Source organism: Pleurodeles waltl, chromosome 11 (assembly GCF_031143425.1).
Source record: "Pleurodeles waltl isolate 20211129_DDA chromosome 11, aPleWal1.hap1.20221129, whole genome shotgun sequence".
Classification (NCBI taxonomy): Eukaryota; Metazoa; Chordata; class Amphibia; order Caudata; family Salamandridae; genus Pleurodeles; species Pleurodeles waltl.
Genome location: NC_090450.1, coordinates 29,908,244 through 29,922,027, shown reverse-complemented (window position 1 = coordinate 29,922,027; position 13,784 = coordinate 29,908,244). Strand labels below are relative to the sequence as shown.

The following is a 13,784-nucleotide window of genomic DNA, read 5'->3' as shown; positions in this document are numbered from 1 at the left end:
TTGACACAAACATAATTTTCCCAAATTTATAATGGTAAATACTAAAATATTGAGAAGAAATATTGTTTCACACTAATATCATAACAAATATGGCACAAATATTGTTTTTAAATACAGGTTAAAATAGTAAATGTTAAATATTTTAACACATAACATTAATTAATATAAAATATTGCTACAAAAAGCATATACATGTAATTTTATTGTACTTTATGATCAATAGATTTGTTGAAGTATTGCACACAGTCTGATGTAGGGAGCTTCAGTGGTTTCTTCTGTATTTCAGGTGCATATGCGAGTACTTTACTAGTTAGATATGTGCATTAGGCCATACATGAGACCAGGCACCTGAACTGGTGTTGCTGCCATAGATGCACTTATGCTTATGAGGGGAACAGTGAGATTGAATTTCAGCATTAGATTTAACAATTATGCTTTGATTGCTGAGCTTACTCTTGAGGCTTATAAATTTACAATGGGATCTGGGTTTTTTCCTCCTTATACGGATTATGTTGTGATACTTTACCACTGAATGTTGTTAATCAGTGATGTGTAGAAGTTCAACATGGCAGGCACCATGTAAAGAAATGGATAGCTTTTGAGCAGTGTAGTTGTTTATTGTAATGGTTTAGGATCTGTTTCCCTTTAAATGTTATGCTCTGCACACTAGAACTCGATGACCCAATACAAGGCTACATTCAAAACATTTTGGTCTTGTTTGTAGCGCATTTGACACCTTGGATTACAAATAAAGAAATGTGATTTTTGCCTTGGGAGTCATGCCGCAAGTTTCTTTCCCTCTGTGAAATGCAAGAACACGGGAAGTAATTGCTAGGTTGAGCAGAGTGCAAATGCAGGGATGCAGGAAGTGATTGCAAGGTTGTTGGAAGCAATGTACTTTTATATTTAAGTGTATAAGAATGTAACAAAATCCAATACAAAATATTAAGGGCCTCATTACTGCCACAGCAGTCCAACCGCCACATTACGAGTTTGGTAGGCAGACTTGCCTACAAACAGCCGTCCCCGCCAGGATCAAAGATCCGGATGGGCTCATGGCAGTCCTGGTTGTAATCAGCTATGGCGGCACTGAGCTCAGCGCCGCCCTGCTGACTACAACCTTGTTCTCCACCAGACTTTTCATGGTGGGTTTCCCACCATGAAAAGGCTGGCTGGCTGTGAACAAGTGCAGGGGGCCCCTGCAATGCCCATGCCCCCCTGATCAGCGTCATCTGTGCAGGTAGTGTGCATTCAGAGGGTGCGGTTCTCCCCCCTCTGTGCTACGGGATAGCACCCGGCTCCTTTAAGAGAGCTGAGTGCCATCTTGTAGTACTGTTCCCGCCAGTCTGCCCGGGTGGAATCCTCTGTTTCAAGGTTTCTGCCGGTCAGCCAGATCAGGCCAGCGGAAACCTTGTTATGTGGCTGGGGGGACATGTGGCGGTCCCGCGTTGGGACCTCCAAACCAGTAATGAGCCCCCAATAACCCACCAAAATAATGAAAATCGAAAACACATTTACTTAAAATATTATACATAACAGACACCCACTATGAATCCAAATCACTCTCCTTCCAACAGGAAAATGCTGTACGGCTGATTTCAAAGAGTTAAAACACGGGCGCTTTATTAGATCTCAATATGGGGCAAGGATCATGGATGGGCATCTCGTCCACATCCTCCATTCAAATAAGCACTCTTTTTTCTCAGATCATCTATAATTGGGCGAGAGCGCAATGTATATACTATGATAAAAATATTTATAAACTTGTGCAATGATCTTATAAAGTGCCTGTGTTTAAACACTTTGAAAACAGGCGTACAGTGTTTTTGTGTCGGAAAGAGGGTGATTTGGAGGTATATATATATATATATATATATATATATATATATATATATCCAGAAGAATGGTGTATTTAAATCGCACACCAAGGGCTGCACATCATTCAATACCAGCTGGTAAAATACTCAGAAGTTAATTCTTTGAAGACAATTCTTTGGAGGTATTTTAAAATGTAAATAGTTATTGTTTCTTGTGGAGATGATGATTTTTATGGGACATGTATCATGTATTGTGTTATTTGTTTCTATTCAGTTGGTAGTTTATTGTGGTACTTATTTAATTTTGGATATTCCTTTCAGATACGCTGGGTCGGATGGAGATCAATTAAACTCTACTTTACTTGTGTTTCTTTCACTCATTCTCCTTAATTTTGTCACTAAACACCGTTGGGTGAATCTCTTTGCAGATACTCAGATAAGAATTTCTAAATTATTATTATAGATGAATTTTTACCCTGATTAAGCTTTTGTTGATATATTAGCAGTGTATATGTTTACTATCTAGTCGATTTTCTATTTTCTTAAAACCTATAACAATATAATATTTTATCATAGACATTGTGTTTTAGAAAGAAATACGAATTTTACTATGTAATAACACTGTTTCTTGATGCGTTTGTATCCCCTTTAATAGATTACAAAATAATGAATTTATGAAAAATATGTATCTAGGAAAAGTTGTGGAATTGCAAACGATGGTCTGAATCATGCTGTTTACATGTGGGGTATTAATTTATGATATAAATGTAATTTTTAGTAGTTCTGGTTGTATAATGGTATCTGTAAAGAAGTTGTGGTTTGGTCTTTATTTAATTCACAGGATGTTAGTCTTACTTTTATGTTTAATTTAGGAGGGTATTTAAAGGTATCTTATTGGTGATACTTATCACGTGACCAAGGCTGCTGTGTCAGTCGAAACGCGTTGTGTGTATGGATTAAATTGACTTTTCTTGCTCCTGAAACCTGAGTGTGCGATTACTATTTTTTCTCTTTTTTTGCTTTACATATTACCGGTTTGCTCGTACCGGTTGTCGCACCACCCCTTTGGGCTGATTGAGATCTGCTTTCGAGTATTTTTGTTTTTATATATATATATATATATATATATATGATTAATTAAAAATGATCACATAATAATATTGCACACATTTACACAATATTAATAAATGTATGTCTGGTAATAATAGCATTGTACTTCATATTTGTAAAATGTACTACTCCCACTCCATTCTATGCAGCAGTAAAGTAAGAAGTTCACTTAATACACATAACATGATTTAATAACTCAATTTACAAAAATAGAAACATTGTAACATAAAAATGATATATATACATTTTTAAAAAGGTAAAATGTTTATAGTAATATTAATGTCTTAATAATTAATGTCAACTAACTTGATTATTCAAATAACTTCCTACACTATACTCCCACAAACCTAGCTGCCTAGATTAAAATGTAATTACAATACAAAAGTCTAACACAATTAACATATTGAGTAATAAAAAAGATAATTAATAAATATATAAATTATTAATTGATAATTATTACTTAACTTCCTATTACCCTACAAAACACAAAAACCTACAAATAATGTATAACACTAAAAATATAATAATTAGACAATTTACATCATTATAATTCAATTAAGTATTTCAATAAAAATGATTAATTAATTGATAATTAATTATTATAGAAACTAATCAATCCACACCTACAATCTAATTGCAAAAATATAGTAATTACACAATTTGCATGTTTAATTATGAATTAAATAGTTAATAATACATTAATTAATATTCAAGTATTACTTAATTAACTGCCCATCCTATACCCCTACAAACCCAACAACCCACCACAACTATATAAAATAAAAAATATAATTATTAAACAATTTACATCATTATAATTCAATTAAATATTTTACTAAAAGTTAATAATTATTTGTTAATTAGTTATTAATTAATTAACTTTCCATCCTATACCCCTACAAACTCAACAACCTGCAGCTAAAATATAACTTAAATAATATATCTGATAGAGACTTCTAGCTGCAGATTCCTCCTGTTTCAAATTCCCAGGCACCTCACTGGATCCGAAAGATTTTTGCCTGAGCAGTATCTCTGCATGCTGTTGGGTGGCTTTGGTTGGTTCCGTTTGTCGTCATCAGCGTCGTAGGCGTTGGAAGTGATGTTGTGGTCACCTATATAGGCAACACCCAGGTGCGCAGATGTCAGTTCTTATCTTTGCGTGCCAGTTAATGCTGATCTGGGGAAGAGCTACCCCTCTCATTTTGACGAGTTCTTTTGACTTTTTGTTGATTATTTTTCAAAGTGAGTCAAGTATATCTTCTAGGAAGGCAGATTTTAAGCTGTGTTGCACCTGTCATTGCATCATGTCAGTAATAGATCCCCATTTGGTTTGTTTGTGGTGCCTCGAGTGATGCAGTGGATGCCACTTATTGTGACTCCTTGGAGGTCACAGTCCTGATAAAGAAGAAGGTTGCAGGATCAGTCCAGGAGCCGCAAGTCCTCTTCGTACCAATCCAGGTCATCAGGTAATCAGGCCACTCAGGGAAGAGGCACAAAAAGCACAAGAAGTTGAAGCGTGCTTCGACTTCTCCTCGACCGATGTGGTGACTACGGAACATCAGCGTTCCAGGCGAGTTCTGCGGAGACATTTCCAGGTCTGACGTTGAGCCTCCTACTGTTTCCAGGAGCGGAAGTGACCACCCCTACTCACGTAAGGGAATTTGCGAAGGCCAGGCGCCATGACTTTGAGTGGGCCATCCCCACCCACGCCCGCTTGGGCTCCATGGGGTCAGAGAGGACCCCATCAGGTTCTGGGCTCGTAGCTTCGGCCTCAGCTCTGATTGGCCTCCTTGGGTATGATCACCGATCCGGACCAGCACAGGTCGTGCCAATGCAACCTTCTCCGGGTGCTGGTCCTGATGCCCACTGATGGCACCAGCCACATTATCATCCCTGACAAGTCAGAGTCAGAAAGGTGTCACTCAGCCCTGGCAGGGCCCATTGGTACTTGGTAATTCCCTGATCATTTGTTAGAGCAGCCAGGGGTAGGGGATGATTACTGGATCCTTTAGACTAACAATTAGGTACATCATTGGACTGGTATGAGGAACTTGGTGATGCCAGAGGTCTGGACACATCTCCAAATACTGGTTGTCTTTCTGTCCCTATCATGGCTACCGAGAAGGGGGCATTAAATGCAATGGTGGTGAAAAGGGCAGCAGCGGGCATCTACCTTAAACTTCCCTCAGTGGCGGTCAAGACTAACCTCTTGACAGAAGTGCTTACCCTGGAGCTTCTTCTTCAGAACCACTCCTCATCTTCAATGAAGCACTGACTAATGTCCTTCTGAGAACCTGGTCCAAGCCCAGCACAGGGGCTCCTGTGAACTGGCTAAGAGGATCATCTATGTTTGCTCCAAGAGGAAGTTATGACTCTCTTGGCCAAGGCAGCTATAGAGAGGATTCCGATATCAAAAGTAGGCAGTGGTTGTTATTCCCACTACTTTTTGATTCTCAAAAAAGAACAAGGGGCTTCCCCCTATTTTAGAACACAAAACTGTCAATTTGTTAATCAAAATGAGAAATTCAAGATGCTCACTTTGGCTCAGGTCTCATCTGCCCTAGGCCAAAGAGATTGGCTGGTACCATTGGGCTTGCAGGATGTGTATTTCCACATCCCCATTTTGCCTGCCCTTAGGCGTTATCTGTGGCAAAAGGTAGGCCATGAGCACTTTGTTCATGGTGCTCTCCTTTGACCTTCGCATACCCCTCGGGTGTTCACGAAGGTGATGGCGCTTGTCGCAGCTTATCTGCGGAGATTAGGGCTATCAATCTATCCTTACCTCGATGGCTGGCTGTTGAAAGCATGCTCGAATCAGGCTGTTGTCTCCCACTTTCAGACTACAGTGAACATCCTGCATTTGCTGAGGTTCACTGTAAACGTGCTGCAGTCACACCTGACTCATTAACAGATGCTCCCATTTATCGGAGCAGTTCTGGAAACTTTACAGTTTTGGGCTCATCCTCCGAGTAGCGAGTTCAGGACATTCAGGCTATGATATCGATGTTTCATCCTCTGTTCTTGATTTCAGTGAGAATGACTCTGAGGCTGCTGGGCCTCAAGGCCTTCTGTATCCATTGGTGAATCATGCCAGATGGCATATGGGGGCATCACAGTGGGACTTGTAGTTCCAGTGGGTGCAGCATCAGGTGAATCTCTCTGACATGGTGTATATCTCAGAGAGAAATTCAAAAGACCTGCAGTGCTTGCTGTCGAACCATTGTTCCTGAGGTGGGGTGGCCATCTGGGAGAGGTGGAGATCAGGTGACTCTGGTCGGTGGAATTCAGACTCCACATCAACTTGTTGGAGCTTCGTGTGATCCGGCTATCTTTCAAGTGGAATTTAGGGGAGGTGTTCATGGTCAACACCACCACAATGTGATACTGCAACAAGCAATCTGGGTTGAGATCGTGGAACCTTTGTCATGAGGCCTTGAGTCTCTGGACAGGGCTGGAACAGCAGGGCATTTTCCTGTTGGTTCAACACCTGGCAGGTTCTCTAAACACCAGGGCGGACAAACTCAGCTGTTGATGCTTAGCAAATCATGGGTGGCGTCTCCATGCAGAGGTGGTGCAAGAACTCTTTCAGCAGTGGGAAGCGCATTGGTTATATCTGTTTGCTCAGAAGAGAACGCGCAATGTGAGCAGTTTTGTGCTTTGGAGTTTCCAAGATGGCTATTTCTCAGAGATGCTTTTTGTCTTGAGTTGAGTTCAGGCCTTCTGTAGGCCTCATTGCCCATACCACTCCTGTCTAGAGTTCTCAAGAAGATCAGGAATGACCGGGCCCAAGTCATTTTTGTGGCTCCAGACTGAGCATCGATTCTCCAATCAGGTAGCCCATTCGGGAGGATCTTCTGACGCAGAAGCAGGGGAGGGTCCTTATCCCTGGAACCTGTCAACTCTGTGACTCCTTGCGTGGTGATTGAGTGGCAACAGCTGATAGCTTTTGATAGCTTCTGCCTCTACCAGGGTGTTATATGCCTGCTGATGGCAAAAATGTGTCAAATATTGCACAGAAAGGTTTATCAACCCTCTTTCTGCCTTTTTTTCTGATATTCTTCTCTTCACTTTTAGTTTTGACAAGCAGGGCTCTGCTCTGGGCACTCTTAAGGGTTATCTCTCTGCTCTGTCCACCTTCCTGCAGCTGCCTTACCAACCATATTTATTTAAGACCCCTATTGTAAAAAGGTTTCTCAAAGGGCATGTACCCATCTTCCCCCCACGCCCTTTATCATGCCTCTGTGGGATCTTAATTTATTTCTCACATAACTCATGTGTGCTCCCTTTGAGCCTCTACACAACTGTCCCCTCTGGTTGCTTACCATCAAGACTGGTTTTCTAGTGGGGATAACATCTGCACAGAGGATGAGTGAGCTGCAGCCTTTGTCATCCAAGCTTCCCTATTTGACTGTGTTTCTAGACAAAGTGATGCTTCGCTCTTTTTCCTTCCGAAAGTGGTGACCACAACCCACTTGGGACAGTCTGTCCCCCTTCCCACCTTTGATGCTTCTCCACATCCCTCTAAAGAAGAGGAGCGACTCCACTGTCTGGACCCAAAAAGAGCATTGGCATTGTACTTTGACCGCACAAGAGTTCTGGGTGGATGACTAACTCTTCTTTGGATATTTTGGAACAAAGAAGGGTCGGTCAGTACAGAAGCAATCCATTTCACGCTGGGGCATGCTCTGTATTAAAATTTGTGAGGCATTTCACTCATTCGGTCCTTTAGGACTTTTTAGTCAAGGTAAATTTGTCTGCAGCCCACCCCTGGGATGGTGTTCCTTGGGTATCTATTCAGAGGGAAGGAATTTGCAGCTAGAAGTCTATCAGATAAACAAGGTACTTAACTTCAGTAACGCATTATCTGGTAGAGACAATATCTATCTACAGATTCCTTACACCCACCCATGCCTCCCTCCTTTCGGACAGATTTCTAGGGTTAGGGATCATCCCTTTCACGGCCCTAGTTTCGACACACAAAAGTCAGTACACTTCATAGCTCTGCCGTCCTGGCATGAAAAGTCCTGAAAAGTAACTGATGTCCACACGCCTGGGTGGCGCCTATATAAGTGACTGCAACATCACCTCCAGTGCCAAAGATGCCGCATGAAAACGAAGGAGGCCACCTGACGGCGCACAGGGGTACTTCTCACTCTGAGAGGGTGATCCACTCTGACGCCTGGGAAATTCAAAGATAAGGAATCTGCAGCTAGATATTGTCTCTACCAGATAATGCATTACCGAAGGTAAGTAACTACACAATTTACATATTTAATTATCAATTAAAAAAATATTAATGAATTAATAATCAATTATTACTCAGTTGACTTCCCACCCTAAACCCCTACAAACCAAACAAACGCAACTAACATATAACAAAAACAATAATTATAAAACAAATTGCATAGTTAAAATTCACTTAAATATTTAATAAAACATTATAACGAATTGATTATTAATCATTACTTAATTAACTTCCCTCCCTATACCCCTGCAAACCCAACAACCCACACCTAAAATATAACTTACAAAATAAATAATAATTACACAATTTACATAATTATTGATCACATAAATAATTAATAATATTAAAATTAAATTATTTATTAATTATACTTAATCAACTGTCCACCCGGTACCACTGCAAAACTCACAACCCGCTACAACCCTGTAAATTAATATTAGCAATTAAATTAAAAATGATAAATAACTTAAAATGCTAAACTATATTTAAAAATAGTAACAATCATGCAAACAATATAAAACATATACACTTAAAAAAATACTAAAACACATAACGAGAATTAAAAAAACATTATTTTTACAACTATATTATTGAAAACTATATGAATTACAAAGTTATTATTAAAAACGGTATTACATACCTAAAAATCAATGTACATGTCAACAATATTTCTGCGTCGCAATATTTTTGGTTCATGATATTAAAAACTCAATATTTCTGTAATTCAATATTTTTAATCCGATATTTTGTCCAAATATTGGCATGCCTTTGGGCCCCAAGGAATAGGCTCCCATTAGTATTATTGTGGCCTATCAGTCCTCTGCTCCATCTGAACTCCGTGGACTGATTATTGTTTCAGACCAGACTTTGGTGAAGACTTCCATCATTATCTCCAAGACCCACATCAGCCCCTCCTTTATCAAGGCTGGTGCTGATGCTACTGACATCAGAGGAAAATCCAGTGCCAGCTCTGATGTCTGACCCAGAACCAGCAGCTGCCTGAACTGAACAAGTTTGTGATCTGAACCTGCTTGATAGCACTTATTTGCCATTTAGTTTGAATGTGTTCCTATGCTACTGCTACAGGAAAGGCACCACAATTTGTTATCTATGACCCCTCCACCCACCCCCCAATCCCTGGTCCACCCCCTCCCCTGGCAGGGAGTTAAGTAGGACTGCGGCATTAAGGAATTTAATGTTACCCTTCACCAGCCTAGCTTTGATGTCATGCAGAAAAACTTGTTTATTGGGACAATATACACACACCTTTTGGGACATTCAGCAAAATCTTGGGCTGGGCTCGCATATGAAACATGAGAAGTTGATCTCTTCACCTCACCAACTTCTTGATTACCTAGGTGACACTCTGAATACTAAAAAAGTATATCCCTCGGAGGAGAGAGTGTATACCATTTTTTGGAAATGTCACCTCCTTCTTCAAATTTTGGGTCCATCAACTCGACAGATCTCATATTTTTGGGGGTCAATGGTGTTTTGCCTTTATCTAGTTCTGAAAGCATGTCTATAAATAAGACCCTTATACCTTACAGTGCCTTAAAGACGAATGGTCTCAATGGAAGGAAAGTTGTCACCAGACAAGCCAAACAATCTCTGATGTGATATGCAAGAGAAGCAATTTATTGGAAGAAATACCCTTTTTCCAGGATCTGAACCAGACAATTATGACAGATGCTTCCCTGGCAGGATATGGAGTGCATTTACAAGATCTCACAGTACAAGGTCAATGGTTGCAAAGATAATGATAGTAGCACATAAATGTTCTGGAACTAAAGGTGGTCCGTCTAGCCTTGAAGGCTTTTGCACAATCTCTAATGTGTAGCAGGATTCTTTTTCTAATTCTATGGACATTGAAATAGTTACCTCCAATCAATAATGATTTCAATATTTGAATATAAAGTGTTTTTGGATTCCTGCAAATGTACAGAAATGTTTTACTTTTATGACTTCAGTGAGGAAACCTATGATGCAGAATTAGGAATACAAAATTTAGCTTTTCCTTTCTCAGGAGACACACATGCCCTCCTTATGAATGTGCCTTTTGATCGCTCATATGTATTCTGCAACAAAGCTGATGTTGCAGGACTCTTGTTATTGGAACAAGACTGCTGGATTCGGGTGGCAGTACAACCACTTGTAGATAACTCAGTCAGTCCCAAACCAGTTGGCAACTGTCAGACTAATCCTTTCGGCTAACTAGCAGCACCTCACTCAAACCTAGAAAGTAGAGGTGCTTTGTGGCAGCCTGATTGTTGACCCTTGGTGACCCCTCAGGGACGTCGTGGTCAACAACTCTCATCCCTTTCTCTTGTTAGCAACAGGTCTTATACACACACGCAGACAAAAGAAAGAGATGCAGAGTAGTTTTCAATATATGTATTGAAAAGACTGCAATCCACAATAAAATATATAAACTGCAATTATTAGGGCAATGAGACATAGCAAGATTAGGATTATTACAATCTGTCAAAAGAAAAATAAACAACCCAAGCATATTAGAATAACAAGTGCATAGGACTCCTACCTAACACCCAGCTTCCAGCGATATCATAGAGGTGATACCCAATCTGCTCATACTTAGTCAATGGAAGAAGCACCCAGTCCCACTACCTGAGAACAGAGGTGTGAGAAAACAAGGCTGATTGCAGAGGCCCCCTAACTTTTTGCCCCCATTTTTAACTTTTTGCTTGTGTTTTCCTGACTCTGAGGGTGCCCTGGGTACTGCTAACTAGTCCCAGGGCCTGTGCTCTGTATAAAATGAGCATGCAAATTAGGCTAGTTATAATTGGCTAAGTCTACCTACCTATATATCCCTAGTATGTGGTTGAGGTTGTAGGTATAGGGATCCCAACAGAGGTGGAACCCCCATAGGTGCACTCCTGAGGTGCCAGTGTTATTTTAAAGGCAGGCCTGCCTTGCTGGCGGCTTTTAAAATTAAAGTTACATGCAAATTCTACTTTGGAATTAAAAGTAGTTTCAAACTACCTTATTTTTACATATGTCACCCCTAAGGTGTGCCCTAGGTGCCCCTAGGCTGGGTGCCATGTAATCATAAGCAGGGACCTTGTAAAATAGTTTTATAAGCCCTGGTGAGGTAAAACAGCCATATTAGTTTTCCCTCATTGTAGTGAATGGCCTCCATAGACTAGAATGGAGAGACTTTATTTTAATTGATAAAGTCCCTTTAAGTGTCAGATACCTTAAGTTTGGTATCAAATTAATTATTATTATAAATCCAACAACTAACAATTGTTGGATTTAATATTTAACTTGAGAGAGTTCTAAACTCTACCTAAAAAATTGCCAATTTCATCCCTGTAGTGCTCTGCTCTGATTGGCCTTTTTCTGGCAGCCTGGCCAGGCTGCCTTGATGAGGTGTGAAGTCGCCTGAGCTCAGCACAGAGGAATTTGTCTGGGGGAGGAGAACTTCCCTCAGCAGATGGAAAAGCAAGTAGAGGGGAGGTCTGGCAAATTGGTCCTTAAAGGCAGGGAAGGACATTTGGAGAAACCCAACACCTCCCTCACACCTTGCAAACCCAGACAATCAGGCGCCCCCTGCTTAGATTAGGAGAGGGCAGGAGAGGGGTGTGTTCAAGATTTTTAGCCACACCAGTAGGTGGGCTCAGCCAGATGTAACCTCCAAAAATCACTTTCAGTCATGATGGATTTTTGAGGAATGTTTCTCCCTGTGATTGATTTTTGCCACACCTCCCAGGAAGTGGTCATCACAGGGGGAAGGACCCTGCACCTATTTGGAGAACCAGGATTTGGTTTTTCACCCAGGAGCAAGGATAAAACTGGCAGACCTGCAACCACACCTCAGAGGACTACACCAGCTGCACACTTGGGCTTCACCAGAAGAAGGACTTTGCCTGGCTTCAACTGGTTCAAGGAGGGACCCCCTGTTTGCTACAGGTGAAAAATTGCTAACCAGAGTCCCCTGCACCAAATCCTGAAGAAACTGAACAGCTGACCACTGTCTAGTGGACAATATGGAGTTTGTGCCAGATGCATTCTGAGAGTTGTAGTCGGCACCCTCAAGGAGCATCTCAGAGCTTCTGGAACCTTGGGGTGAGCTGTGGACCTCGAAATACCCTTAAAAGAACATATGGAAGAAGATCCAGAAGTTTGGAGAAGTTGGAGAACTTTTGTAAAAAGCTCCATAAAGGGACCGTCCAGCCGCGGCATCTCTAGCCGGCTTGCCTCTACCACGACCCGGCCTACTTGCTGGTTCGTCACAGTGAAAAAATCTCAGAAAAGGGACTAAGTCCGAATGTAGAAAGTTGACCAGGACCTCCCAGGCAGTGTATTTGAAGGGGGGTCCTAGGATGTTGGATCAAGATTCACGTTTGCCCTGGTCGAAGGACTTGCATCTCGAAAAAACGACTAAGTCCGAAGGTAAAATTGTCCACCGAGGACTCCTGAAACGTGCATCCGAGGAAGAGTTCCAAGAGGTCGGATTTGAATGGCGTCTTGGTCCTGCTGAAGAAAATTTTAAAGAAAACAACTAAGTTCGAAGTTAAACATTTGAGTGAGGCCTCCCGAAGGCTGAAGCCGAGCAGGGCTCCATCGTGGTAGGCCTTAAACTTTGACTGTGTCCCGGTCGAGGTGCGATCAGATGACCAGATTGGCTAAAAAGCATTCATTCTTTAAAAATTCATATCTCCGGTTCCCCTTATCCGATTTTAATCTTTTTGGTGTCATTTTAAAGATCAAAATATATTCTATTTTTATAAATTGGTGTTGGATTTTTATTGTGTTTTGTGTTTCACTTATTTACTGTTTGGTGATTCTTTAATGCTTTACACATTTATCTCCTAAGTTAAGCCTTGTCGCTCGTTGCCAAGCTACCAAGGGTTGAACTAAGTTTAATTTATTGAGACCTAACTGGACCTAAGTGGAGGTTAGTGGCCTATTGCTAAGTGTAGGTACTTACCTGCCCTTACCAATAACCCATTTTTCAAAAAGGAGTCTGTCTGCGGTCTCCTTGGCTGGTTGTATAGGGAAGGTTGAGATGTTTTAATGAAATGGCGTACATGTGGATGGATGTTCTGGCCAGAGTGACCTCTCTGCCCTTGCCCAGCCTGTATGGTGTTTTATAAGAAAACATGTTTGCGTTCTGTAAAACAGGCCTGACATGGGCATGTGCCCAAATATTGGCTGTCTGCAAACTCTGGTGGCAGCAATACTAGATAAGTTATTATGTACTTGTTTTTGTCAGCCTTGGGCAGAGCTACACTGTGAAATGTTGCGCACAGAAAATAATAATAACACTTTCACAGAATTACAGCTGATTATAAAAATAAAAACGTCCCGCTGAAAAGCATGCTGAACTAAAGCAAATAAAATGAATAAATGAAAACAGAGCACATATATAGGTAAAAGGGCATAGTCTGCAGGCCTAAGCTAAGCAAAAATATGTGTGCCCAAACAAGAACCCACAACACTGATGCAGGCTTAGATGCCTTTAAAGAATGGAAGGACTCAGCAAGCACTCTGGGTCTTTCGATCCCTGCAGACAATTTCCTCACCAGTTTTGGAAATTCCAGGGCTGCTCCTGGGGGTTACAGGCAAAGACAGTGTCCGCAGCCCCC

The 13,784-nt window shown here is 41.0% G+C and overlaps 1 protein-coding gene across 1 annotated transcript in view; it reads right to left on the bottom strand.

Annotated features, from left to right (window-relative positions):
• Positions 1-13,784, bottom strand: part of LOC138265294 (cytochrome P450 2J4-like) — a 241,757-nt gene that overhangs the window by 4,400 nt on the left and 223,573 nt on the right. The gene's annotated exons all lie outside the window — the stretch shown is intronic.